This window comes from Myotis yumanensis, unplaced genomic scaffold (assembly GCF_028538775.1).
Source record: "Myotis yumanensis isolate MYYU_CA2020_CCGP unplaced genomic scaffold, mMyoYum1.0.hap1 SCAF_7, whole genome shotgun sequence".
In the NCBI taxonomy this organism is placed as follows: Eukaryota; Metazoa; Chordata; class Mammalia; order Chiroptera; family Vespertilionidae; genus Myotis; species Myotis yumanensis.
In genome coordinates, this window is record NW_027223758.1 from 71,892,778 (window position 1) to 71,906,803 (window position 14,026).

A 14,026-nucleotide genomic window follows, 5' to 3' on the forward strand; every position below is an offset into this window, starting at 1 on the left:
AGTCTCACTGCTCTGCCTCTAAGTTTCTCATACATGTGAGGCCAGGTAGAAAATGCAGAAATCACACAGACCTGAGCATTCTAGTCTTTTCAAAAGCTCAATTTCTCATTGAAAATTAATTAACTGGGTTCCTGAGTTGTAAGTTTGAGAGTTGGACTTTAGGCTGAGTTAATTCATACAGATATATATATATATATATATATATATATATATATATAATGAGAGAGAATCATTGATCAGTATATATATATATACTTTAAATTAATTTCAGAGCAGAAGAGAGAGGGAGAGAGATACAAGCATCAATGATGAGAAAGAATCATTGATCGGCTGCCTCCTGCATGCCCCACATGGAGGATGGAATCTGCACAACCCAACCTGGGCATGTGTCCTGACTGTTGGAGAGCACATAAGACTTGGTTGGAAAGTTTGTAAGGAGGACATTCTGAGAAAAGGAAAGTGTGTGGAAGGCTGCCTGCCCTGTTTATCGGAATTCAGACTTAGGGGAGGATTAGGGGAGCATCAAAGGCGGTGCCCCAAATTATTCCTTGACCTTTCCAAACAAGTCTGTGCACGTGCAGAACCCTAGGTGTTTACTGGAATCCTTATGCTTAATCTTTTGGGTGTCCTTGCTTAAAAGACACTACAAACACATGTGTCCTCCCAAGATTACTTACCCTGCTGATTGTATCTAGAAGATAAACTTTATTTCAAACTGCTGTTACAATAAAAGGCTAAGGAGGCAGGCAATCGAGGCTGCCTGGTTCCTTTGGCCAAGCCGTCCCTTAGCCTCTCTTTCACAGCAAATGTTGTGTCAGAGTAATCCATTTATCCATCATTCAGGGGCTGCTGGTCAACCCCAGCACCTGACCAGGAATCAAACCATAACCTCCTGGTTCATAGGTCAACACTCAACCATTGAGCCATACTGGACTTAATGGACTGTTTAATAGCCAGACAATGTATATGCTATAAACAATACTAGTTTATAATTTACAGATGCAGAAAAGGGGGCCCAAAGAAATGGAGTAACTTGACCAAAGTCATGAAATCAGAATGGTTTCTGGACCATCTGCTTTCTCTGTGCTAGTCTTTGTAATAACTGAATATGACCCCATCTGGACATATTTCTATGGCTTAGATATCTTCGCTGTTACCTAATTAGTCCACTAACTATTCTAAAAATACGTTGATAACTCCTTCCCAACTAATTTCTTCATTGCTTTCTGAATTTTCAAATCTTCAGCATTAAATTATGCACATGAGCACTCTGTGGGTAACTCACAGGGACCTCCTGCCAAATCTCTCTTCCCAGGAAATGTAGGCCCCCATTCTTCCACTAGCTTCATGGCTGCTGTGTCCAATTTAAAATATAAAGGGTTTCTTGTCCATTGTCTTCTAGCCAGAGGCAGCAGCAATAGGCTGACACATTCCACATAAGGTCTTAGGCCTCCAGGAAAATGTCTTTCCCTTACCGGCCTCCAAAGTATTTATTTAGCTCTTTATTTCCTGAATGTGAATATAGAACTTTATTTACCAGTTTCAGATGGCTTAGTAATGCTCAAATAACTAAAATTGACCAGTCTATAAATGAATGGAGTTATTTGGAGGATATAAAAATACTGTGCAATTTTGTTTTTTATGTAGTGCTATTTTTATGAGGACTAGAAAGTGTTCTGGAGACAGAAAAGTGGAAAATAGAAAGGGAGATTGCAATTGCTTCAGGAAGAAACAAGAGGGAAAAAACTTGGAAGGAGGGAAATTAATAATTGATTGGCACTCGCTTTTGCCAGTCATCATGCTAGATGCTTCATTTATATCATCATACTTAATCTCCACAACCACCCTGAGACATATATTTATTGCATCCATTTCTTGGATTAGGAAACAGGCTCAGAAGGGTTACATAACTTGCACAAAGCACACAACTAGTTCACACAGAGCTGGGATTTGGGTGCCGCTCTCTCAGGTACAGAAAGGAATAGATGATAAAGCTCAAACTGAAGCCTAGCAGATAATTGTAAAGGTCAAGGTGAAACTAACAGGATGAGAGAAAAGGATGACCAGAGTGACAGAAGATGTTGTGTTAGCTGTCCATCAGAAGTGTGGTCTTTGGATCTGTCGGCCTGGAGCAGGGCAGGGGCAGATGGCAGGAGCTAGCACTGATGGAGGTCGGGGTAGGAGATGGCTAGATGGTCTCATCAAGTCAGAGAGGCTGCTGGGTTCCAGAACCACTGAGTGAGGAGGATCTGAGTTAAGGCAAAGAGATAGTTAACCCAGTCTCTGGCCTCTCTAGGTCAGAGGAAGACTTGAACTCAGTGGATGGCTTTTCTCTTTTGGAGGAGCACATTCCTGGTCAAAGTCTGCTACCAGTAAAGCCAGACTTAGTCGCCAGGGCATCAGTAATACCCTGGCAACCCATCAAGATCTTTCCTGATGATTTGACTGGGAATGCCACAGGAAGATTCCAACGCATCCAAAAAAGCACATTTTCTATGGGCCAAGCATGACTTCAGGGATGGGGATAAAATGGTATGCAAAAACACTTGGATCCTTGCCCTTGTGGAGCTATTGTCCAGTGGAATAGACTTATACTAATTACATGGTCATACAAATAAATGTAAAATTGAAATTTTAACAAGTGCTGCAAAGGGAAGGTACACTATACTATAAACATTTTAAGTAATGCTTCCCTGAGAAAGCAGTGCTTGTGCTGTGATGCAGGGAATGAGTAGAAGTTAATTACTTGAAGAAAAAGTATTACATTCCAGATAGAGATACTATCAAGTGCAAAGGTCTCTTATTTTATTTTTATTTATTTATTTTAATCCTCACCCGAGGATATTTTTTCCATTTATTTATTTATTTATTTATTTATTTATTTATTTGAGAGAGAGTGGAAGGGCAGGGGAGAGACAGAGAGGGAGAAACATCAATGTGAGAGAGACACATCAATTGGTTGCCTCCCACATGCGCCCTGACTGGGTACGTGCCCTTGACTGAAATAGAACCTGCAACCCTTCAGTCCACAGTCGAACTCTAACTATTGAGCCAAAACGGCGGCAAGGTCCCTTGTTTTAAACTGTTCATCATAGAGGATGGAGGCTTAGTGCTCGAGGCTTTGTGCTCACTTTATAGTCTATTTCAGGGGTTCTCAACCTTCCTAATGCTGCGACCCTTTAATACAGTTCCCCTTCTAGACCTCACCCTGTGTACCTCTGTGACCTCCAACCATAAAATTATTTTCATTGCTACTTCATAACTGTAATTTTGCTACTGTTATGAATTGTAATGTAAATATCTGATATGCTATATGTGTTTTCCGATGGTCGCGATCCACAGGTTGAGAACCGCTGGTCTATTTGGATGTGCCCCTTTCTAATTGGAAACTTCCCTACTGGCCAACATCCACATTTCTGGTTAAAGGTAGTGCTTCTGTCTTTAAGCATAAGATACTAATCCATGTATTGTCCACCCACTCACCAGAAAACCATTTATCTATCCAAGTATCTACCATATTCTATCTCTCCATTTGTTTATATATCCACTTATCTGTTCATCCTCCACCCACCTATTTACCCATTCATTTACCCATGTGTCCATCTATTAATTTATCCATTCATGTATCTGTTTATTCATTTATCTATCTCTCTGTGACATAATAAGAAATATATGTTTGGTCTCTACCCCCAGTTTCTGACACAGACCTCCTAAAACCCTTGTAATTTTCTGAGTGGTGAGGTGATAGAGTGTCTTACACAGAGCTCCTAAGTCTCTTGGAATTTCCTGGGTGATAATATGAATATCTTTTGTCCTAAGGAGAGGATTCTTGGTGGGCTCCTGAATAGCTTCCATATGGGGGCTAGTTACCAGAAAGATCAAGCCATGATTAGAAGCTCGGAATTTCCAGCTCTACCTGCCCCCATCTCTGGGGAGGGGAGAAGGACTGGAGATTGAGTTAATAGTCAATCATGCATATGTGCTGAAACTTACATAACAATCTCTAAACTATGGCCCCACCAGCGTGGCTCAGTGGTTGAGCATTGACCTATGAACAAAAGGTCAGAGGTTTGATTCCCGGTCAGGGCACATGCCCAGGTTGCAGGATCAATGATTCTCTCTCATCATTGATGTTTCTATCTCTCTCTCCCTCTCCCTTCCTTTCTGAAATCAATAAAAATATTTTTTAAAAATCTCTTAACTGTGGGGTTTGGAGAAGGTCTGGATTGGGGAATGCATCCATGTACTGGGAGTTGGTGCACCCCGAAATCCACCAGGACAAAAGCTCTTATGCTTAGGACCCTTCTAGACCTCACCCTGTGTACCTCTCCATCTGACTGTTCATTTGTAGACTTTATAATATACTTTATAATAAACTTGTAAATATAAGTACAGCATTTCTCTGAATTCTGTGAGCTGTTATAGCAGATTATCAAACCCAAAGGAGAGGGTCATGGGAAGCCCCGATTTATCTAAATTGGACAGAAGTGTGGGTAACCTGGAAACTTACTACTTGTGATTGGTATCTGAAGTGGAGGGCAGTCTAGTGGGGATGAGCCCTTAACTTGTGGGGTGTATGCCAACCCTAGGAAGTTAGTATCAGAATTATTTAAAGTGAGGGAAAAACTACACATTTGGTGTGAGAAACATTATGAGTGGAGAAACACATTTTCTTTTATCCCCCCTCCCACCAACCAACCATTTATTCATGTTTCTATTCACCTATCCTCCCATACATCCATTCATCTACCCATCTATCTATGTATTTATCCATTTATCACTCACTCATTGAATCATCCAGGTACTTACTCATCTTCCGTTCACTTACTTACCCACTGATGTATTCATCCATTTCTATTGCTGCAGTGGCCAATGACAAACTTAGTTCTAGAGTTCAGAAGTCCAAAATGGGTCTTAAGAATTAAAATTAAAATGTTGGTAGAGCTTCAGTCCTTCTGGAGGCTTTAGAGGAGAATCTGTTTCCTTGCCTTTCCCAGCTCCTAAAACCACCTGCATTCCTGGTCTCAAAGCTCCTCCCTCCAACTTTAAAACCGGCAGTATAGCATCTTCAAATCTCTCTGATTGTTCCTTCTGCTTTCCTCTTATAAGGATACTTGTGATTACGTTGGGCCCACTTAGATAATCCAAGATAATCTCCTCATCTCAAAGTCAGCTGATTAGCAAGCTTAATTCCCCTTTGACATGTTATCTAACATATCCACAAATTTCAAGGATTAAGACATTTTGGGGGATGATTATTCTGCCTACCATATCATCCATCCATTTATACATTCATTCATCCATTCATTCATTAGTTCATCTTTGTGTCCATCCATCAGTCCATCAGTTTGATTGTCCATTCATCTATCTATCTATCCATCCATCCAATTGTTTATTTATCCATTCATCCAACTAATCATTCTCTTGCACACCATCCATTCATCTGTCATATCAACCATCAATTCTAATTTCATTATACCCATTTATCCATTCATGCATCAATTTATATATTCATTTAACTATTCATCTAATCATTTATGAGCTATCCATATCTACCTCGACTCTGAGCTTTTATTAACTAAACAGTACCCTTTTAAGACCCCCTAATACATACATGCACGTACACACACACACACACACAATTTGGACCTATTTACCAAAACAGGTCTTCCTACCTGGATCTTTGTCATTTGTTCTAAACCACTTTCTTTATGCCAAATGACTTGAAGCCCCTGGCTCCTAACCCTGACTCAGTTTTGCCTGTGGCACTGTGTATACTGGCTGAATGCCAATGGGTCTTCCTGGAATTTTACTTAGTTTACAGAGCCCTGCCTGTGTTGGTACTGATCTGCCCTTCTCCTGGTTATGCCCAGAAGAAGTGAAAAGAACAAACAACTCTAACACATGTGAATATGTGTGTAGGGGAGGTACTGGGTTACAACTCTGTCTCAATGTTTTCCCTGCTCCACCCCCCAACCCTCCAATGAGGAGGTTTGGATGAGACCCATACTCCGCACAATCTAGGTTGATTTTTCCCCCCCAGGGAAGTAAGACAAATAATACTAAAAATATTTGTGGTACAATGGTCATAAAAGCATTTTTAAAATACAAAAAAAAAATTAAAGAATTTTTAATCATTAAAATTGCTGTTACATAAGTAAAAAATTAAGTAAATGTGGTTAACTTTATTTTTAACAAGGCTTGCTTTTCCTGTAGACTTTCAGTAGTATGTGAGAAACCACGTGCTACTGAAGCAAAATAATTAATTGTGGCAATAACTATAAAATCACCACCATAATAGTTGTCAGAACTGGTAATGATCTTTCACCACAAGCTGAGGCATAGGTAAGGTAGACTGTGGGATGTGTGACAGTCCCAAGGCCCAGCTAAAATGCCATCCTCTGCTCTATTATTCATGAGAGTATATTAGAATACAAATGAACACAAATGACAGTATTATAATAATATATGCTCCCATTTATTTATTTTTTAAAAGGCAAGTCATTTGGACTGTGGTACTTTATATATGATCCATGACAAGTTACTTGCCATATAGCTCATGACTGGCTATGTCAAAACATGATCGCTGACAATCATGACTAAATGACTGCTGGTTCCTGTAGAGTTTTAAGGTCAAGAATCCATATGGGCACAAGTTCAAACTGGAATGAAATTGTTTGGGCAAGTCTTGGTAGCCCAGCTCCTCTCCTGCAGATACCATTCACTTGGGTGAGCAGAAATGCTGGCACTTCATAATGGAGCTCAAACTGGCCCTTTTAGGGTACAGTCTACACCAAGCATGTCAAACTCATGGCCCTTAGGCCACATGCGGCCCACAATGAATATTTTTGTGGCCCAGCCAATATAACAGTATGTAAGATATCTTTTAATAAAAATTTCATAACTTAATTTTTACAATATCCTGTTATACATAATCTATCCTATATAATAAAAACCCAGCAGCAGAACAACCAGAATGACTGGTTGACCAGTCGCTATGACACACACTGACCACCAGGGGTCAGACACTCAATGCAGGAGCTGCCCTCTGGTGGTCAGTGTGCTACCACAGTGGGAGCGCCACTCAGCTGACCGGGATGAGCAGCTGCTCCCGCCATGAACCCCAGGCTGATGGGCAAGAACCTGGGCTGATTGTTGTCTCCTCGCCCCAAGCTCCTCCTCCTGGCTCTCTGCTGCCTCATCCAGACGCCAACAGGCTGTGCAGCGCTGCTGCTGGGCTTGAAGAGCTGATCCTGGAGGCCAGAGGCAAGTTCGTGTCCGCTGCGGTACTGAGGCCTATTCCGCTGCCTCTCAGTGCTATTGTCCCTGGGCCCGGCCCCAACCGGGTTCCCTGAAGAGGTGAGTGCTCTGGCTCCATGGAAGATGCCAGACCAGGGAGCAGCCACTCCCTGGTGGGTCCACAGCTGCTGGGCAGACCGGGATGAGCAGTACTCCCACAGCAGGCCAATCCCCACAGGCCATGCCCCACACCAGTGTATGAATCCCATGCACCAGGCCTCTAGTATATATATATATATATATATATATATATATATATATATATATGTGAACGACCATACATCTGTCCGACCGTTCGACTGAACGTCTGGTACATATGACATGCACTGGCAATTTAAAAATAAACATTGATTCACGCATGGGTAATACGTATAAATCTCTCAGTGGTGCCAATCTCATGTGTGTGTTTTGATCTGTCATTGTCGATCGTGAATTTGGTTGACACTTTTATTATAGAGAAAGGGCAAATAGCAATATTAAAATATTTCTTCTTTTCAATGTGCATGAATTGGTGCACCGGGCCGCTAGTTATTAATAACAAACTACAACATTCGCTAATGACTGATTACTATAATCGTGTTGCATTCATTTCCCTTATGCGCCTTACACACAGGCGCACCATTTCTCTCCACTAATACTAGCAGTGAATATTTTAGCAGCTGATTGCCACATCATTAGTCTTGGACTGACTTGTTTGGTGTGCGCAACAGGAAATATTTTGCTTTCGGAGAACAAGAAAAATAGGTTTATTTGCTTTACAACTTATTAATTTGTGCAGTTATTCAGTGTCTGGTAAGTTAATGTTCAAGAAAAAATACTAATTTTTATTAAAATGTTCTATTATTTTATGATAATGATTACTCACTTATTTCAGCCCTTTGTATTCAGCATGTCTCTATCGAAATAAACCTGCGTTTCTATGAAAATTGAAGCTTTTATTTTTTTTTTTTTTTGTGGCCCACATAAACTTAAACCTTGTTTATGTGGCCCATTGAGTTTGACATGCTTGGTCTACACTTTTTCAAAACCATTCAAGAAAGATTTAATGGAAAGTGTGCTACTATCAGAGCCACGGCAAAATGAATATTTCAAAAATGAATGGAAAGGGCCAGTGCCCAGGCAATACTCTAAGTCTGATCGGCAGTCTGGTCTGGGAAGATGTCACTCCTTAGCAAATGGAAGATTCTAGAGCTCTGGGTCAAAAGATCTTGAAAGAAATGACATTTCAACATGAGACCACTGTTTTATGACTATGGGCTCTGGTCAAATTACACACAATGGGTTTATACTTTGATGTCCTTTGTATAAAATGCTACACCTGAAATGATCAACAATAATTCTTGGGTTTATGCTGAAGCTTTTTCACATGCTATATCTCATTTGACTTTAATAACAACCCTTGAGACATTGTCTACAGGCATTATCCCCATTTTACAGGTGAAATGACTACATCTAGAAAGTCAATGTCAAGAGATGGCAAATAAGTTTCACACTGCAAGCCATTCCTAGTTGGCACTATTCATTATAGGAGGGGCATTATAAGGGTTTGAATCCCAGCACGTGGAGATGAGATCATGAAGGCCTATCTTGAAGTATAGTGACTATCCTTACCTTCGAAAAACATGGAAACTAATTAATTAATTTTAAAAAGTGCTTTATTCCTAGAGTGTAAAAAAGCATTGCTGCTTTTTATTTTCTAATTGATTTTAAAGTGAGAGGAAGGAAGAGGGAGAGAGAGGGAGAAACATTGATGTGAGAGAGAATCATAGATTGATTGCCCCCCTCCCATGCGCCCTGACGGGGGCTCGAACCAGCAACCTGGGTTGCTGGTATTCCTGCCCTGACCAGGAATCGAACCGGGAACCTCTGGTACATGGGACAACACTCCAACCAATTGAGTCACACTGACCAGAGCACAACACTGCTTCTTCTATTGCCAAATTTGCAGATGGTAGCCCCTCTAAATTGTTCAATAATGCTGATGGTAGAATTGTGCCTAAGGAAAAGGATTCTACAGCAACTTGAGGCTTGATAAAAAGCCTCAGCTTATGCAAGTTTTTATGGCTAAAATTATGTGTCTCTGCAGGAAAGTACACTGCTGAGTGAAAATGAGGGATTTATGGAGCTGTTTCAGGACAGAACAACCAGTGATTTTGAAAAAGTCCTGCCCAAGCCCTAACCGGTTTGGCTCAGTGGATAGAGCGTCGGCCTGCGGACTGAAGGATCCCAGGTTCGATTCCGGTCAAGGGCATGTACCTTGGTTGCAGGCACATCCCCAGTAGGGAATGTGCAGGCGGCAGCTGATCGATGTTTCTCTCTCATCGATGTTTCTAACTCTCTATCCCTCTCCTCTCCTCTTTGTAAAAAATCAATAAAATATATTTAAAAAAATAAATAAGTCCTGCCCAAGAACATTTGAGGGGTGACTTTCCATAAATCATAGCTACTGACAGTATCTCAGATTTTAAAAGATCAAAATTGTGGTAGTGCTATATATGGGTGGGAGAGCTCTGCGGCTCTTTGAGTTAAATCAGTCAGGTTAATACACAAGGGATGGAAGCCATGTATCAGCAGAAGGCACTCTAAAAGACAGGTCTCTCCGACCAAAGACAGGAAGAGCAGAGATTGACTTTAGTCAAGTTCATGGAATTAATATGTTTCAAAAAGAACAAGTCAACAAGAAGGAGATCCACACAGAACATAAGGAAATGGGAGCCAGAGGAAAGGATGTACTAATAACGCAGTAATTAGCAATGTGTTGAGCAGTTACTATGTGCTAAGTAGTTGGTGTGAATCACTTAATCCACATAACAACCTCATTATTGGAATCAAGAAACTGTAAGTTAAGTGACTTACCTAAGGTCACTAGTGGTAGAGCTGGGATTTGAACCAGATTTCTCAGGTTCCGAAGCCTGTGGGTTTCACTATTCTTAGCCAGTTTTGTCCACTCTTCTTCTTTTACATCTGTAAGTTTATTTTTGCAAACTTCATGAACCCCTCTCCACCAGCTCTGGGGAATAAGGTCCATGATGGAGCAGGGGAATTTCATTTTTGGCAACAAGTGAGATGTGATTCTAAAGGGTTGTAGCTCATTTTCTTACATGGCTTGTTATATGAGTCATGGTCTAATCAGGAAATGAGACAGAGAGGTTAAAACAAAAGTACTGAGGACAAATAGGCCTGGGACCAGCACACTAATAAACTGGCTGAGAATTGTTTGCCAGGGCAGCATTATTAGAAATAAGTGTATAGCCTCATAAGATATTAATTTGAAGGGCAAAATTCATTGGGGTGATATGAACTCATATCATATTTCGGATCTCAGCTCATGAGCAACTTTCCTGACCTTGACCAAGGCTGATCCTTCCAGCATAGGCGCTCACAGCACCATGTGCCCCTCCTTTATAACACTTACTGCTGTGAGGTTTTATATTTGTTTGAATGATTATTTGACTAATGCCTGTCTCCTCCATAGACTGCTAACTCCATGAGGGCTGAGTTTGTGCTGAATTTTATTCACCATGTATTCCTAGCACCCTGTCAGTCATAGCCATTAAATTGAAATCCTTTCAATAAATGTACTCAATTTTAAACATCAATTTCTTTAGGTATCTACCCAAGAGAAATGAAAACATATGTCCACACAAAGACCGGTACATAGAATGTAGTTCCAAAGTAAAACAACCCAAATGTCCATCAGTTGTTGAGTGGATAAACAAAGGTGGCATATCCACACAATGGAAAACCATTCAGCAATAAAAAAGAAGGAACTGACAATACATTCTACAATATGATTGAACCACAAAGATACTGCATTAAATGAAATAATCCAGACACAAATGACTATATATTATATTACTCTGTATATATGAAACTTCTAGAGAGGACAAAACTTACAGAGAAGAAAGCAGATCAATGATTGTCTAAGCCTCGGGCAGGAATGGGGATTGACTACAAACGGGAAGAAGAGAATTCAGTCGGAGAAAGAATTATCACATGATCTCACTCATTTGTGAAATATAATGGACATAAACTGATGAACAAAAATAGAGCCAGAGGAAAAATATTTTAGAATATAATAGTACTTGCAGATTTTTAATATTTCTTAAAACTTTTGTGATATTATACTATGTTAGTACAATTTTGGTAATATGTTTTAAATATTTTTTCTTAACATTAATATTTGTTGCATGTAATATTATTGTATTTAAAATCATTTTTCTTGAAATATTAATGTTTATTGCATATAATGGCTAATTGTATCTACAATCTGGTAATAGATTTATTTTGTATACTGGAAAAAATAATTTTAAAAAAGAATTTTTGGAGGTGATGGAAATGTCCTAAAACTGAGTGATGGTTGCACAACTGTATAAACTTACTAAAAAATCACCAAACTGTACATTTGCAATAAATGAATTGTATGGCATATGAATTATACCTCAATAAAGCTGTTACAAATGTTTTTTTAAAAAAGTAATCTCCTTATTTATTTTATCCCAACTTATGTTCTGTGGGAAATTGTACCAGAGACCGCTAGTTGAATATCTTTAGTGACAGAACCTCACTTTTTTTTTAGAGCCTCAATTTTTAACTTGTCATCTAGCCAATCAAAATAAAAATACCTATTTCCCAGCTTCCTTTGCAGCTTGGTGTGGTCATGTGACCAAGTTCTGGCCAATGAGATCTAAGCAGAAGTGATGTGTAGTATTTACTGGAAGGCAGTTTAAGGAACATGACTCAGCTCCACTTTTTCCATTTTTCCTTTCCAGTTTTCCTTCTAAGGACATGTGGACTGGTGCTCCAGTAGCCATCTTGGACCATGGAAAAGAAAGCTAAGGATGGAAGAGCAAAATTACCAAAGCCTGGACTGCTCACAATACCACAGAGCTGCCATACCACTCTTGGACTACCTGCTTCCCAGTTTTCTTTAATGCAAGGCAAAAAATAGACCTCAGTCTTATGTCCTTGTTCTTTCTCTATTATATGTAGGCAAATCTAATCCTAATATCAGTATTAAATGAAAGGGGGGGTCTGTGGTCAAATAATTTTGAGAACTATTATGTTAAAGTTTAACAGATTTCATTAATTCTCAGAGTTTTTAAATATGCCACTGAGCAGCAATAGGAAGGGGCTGGAGTATGTGCAATTTCCCAAGCCAACTTGACCCCAAAACCTCTTTTCAATGGAGCATCTTATGGAATGATTTGGGGCAAAGGGAAATGCTGCTTTAAAAAAATCCATATTTTTGCTTTCTCCTTTTTAATTCATCCTTCTTCTATGCTGCTAAAAATATTTTTCTTAAACATAAACTTGATATCATATCCCTGCTTAAAATCCTTGAATGATTCCTGTAGGATATAGTTCAAACTCCTTCCATAATGAATAAGACCTTTTGTGATCTGGCCCTTCTCTGTAGCTTTATCCTAGCCATTTCCCTCTCACACCATCAATCATTTGCACTATTGAGAATGATGTATGTTCTCCCCAGTCTCTCTGCTCTTCACATGCCATGCGCCTCTGAATACACCACTTTCTACCTGCTACCTTGTCTGACATTTTACCATTGATCCTTTAGAATCAGGTTCAAGTATCAGCTCATTCACACCCATTTATACCTTGAGCAGTGCCTACTACTATACGTCAGGCATCATACAAATACTTGGGTTACAAAGCCATATAAACACGATCCCTGCCCCTGAGGGACACAGATTTATTATTATTGTTATTATTATTATTATTATTTAATCCTCACCCAAGGAGCGAGGATATTTTTCCCATTGATTTTTAGAGAGAGTAGAAGAGAGGGGGGAGGGAAGAAAGGAGAGAGAGAGAGAGAAACATCGATGTGAGAGAGACACATCAATTGGATGCCTCCTGTAGGCACCGGAAGGAACCTGCAAACCAGGTATGTGCCCTTAACTGGGAATCAAACCCTTGACCCTCCAGCTTACAGGCTGTCGCTCTAACCACTGAACATACCGGCCAGAGCAGGGGCACAGAATTAAATGGAGTCAGGCAAGAACTGTATTAGTCAGTGTGCTAACAGCTGTGACCAACAACCTTCATATTTCAGTGACTGGACACCATGACACTTTATTTCTCCCTCACAGCACAGTCTACTGCAGGGATGCACAGAGGTTCTGCTTCATGCAGTCAGTCAGGGACCCAGACTCACTCCATTGCCATTTTCTGGGATGGTACTTCGCAGAAATATCTTTGCATCTGGCCAGCTAATAAGGAATGGAGGGGAGCTTGAGGATAACACAGGAGGTCTTAGGGGATGCCCAGAAATGGGATATATCTATCACTTCTGTCTAAATTTCATTACCCAGAGCTCAGTCACATGGGCCTGCCTGATTATTGAGAAATGTAGTTTTGCTATGAGCCTAGGAGGAAAATGAAATGGGCTGATGAAAATAGCCTTTTCTCTGCCACAGATACATAAATAAGAAGAATAAAGAAGCTCACCATCTAATGGAGGAAACAGACAAGTGAACAGAGGCAGGAAGGTAGAACGCAACTTGTGTTTATGGAGTTACTATGAGAATGTTCCAGAACTGCTGGAAGCCCTTCTATGGCTTCCCTTCAGAGCTCTTAAGGATTTGCTTTTCTGGGGATTTTGTAAACGTGGACATACTATATAGCACAGAAAGTTGTGCGTTACTGGTGTCACCCCATAGCAGACCTTCAGAGCCCCTAGTGTCAACCATTTCTTGTTCCAGCA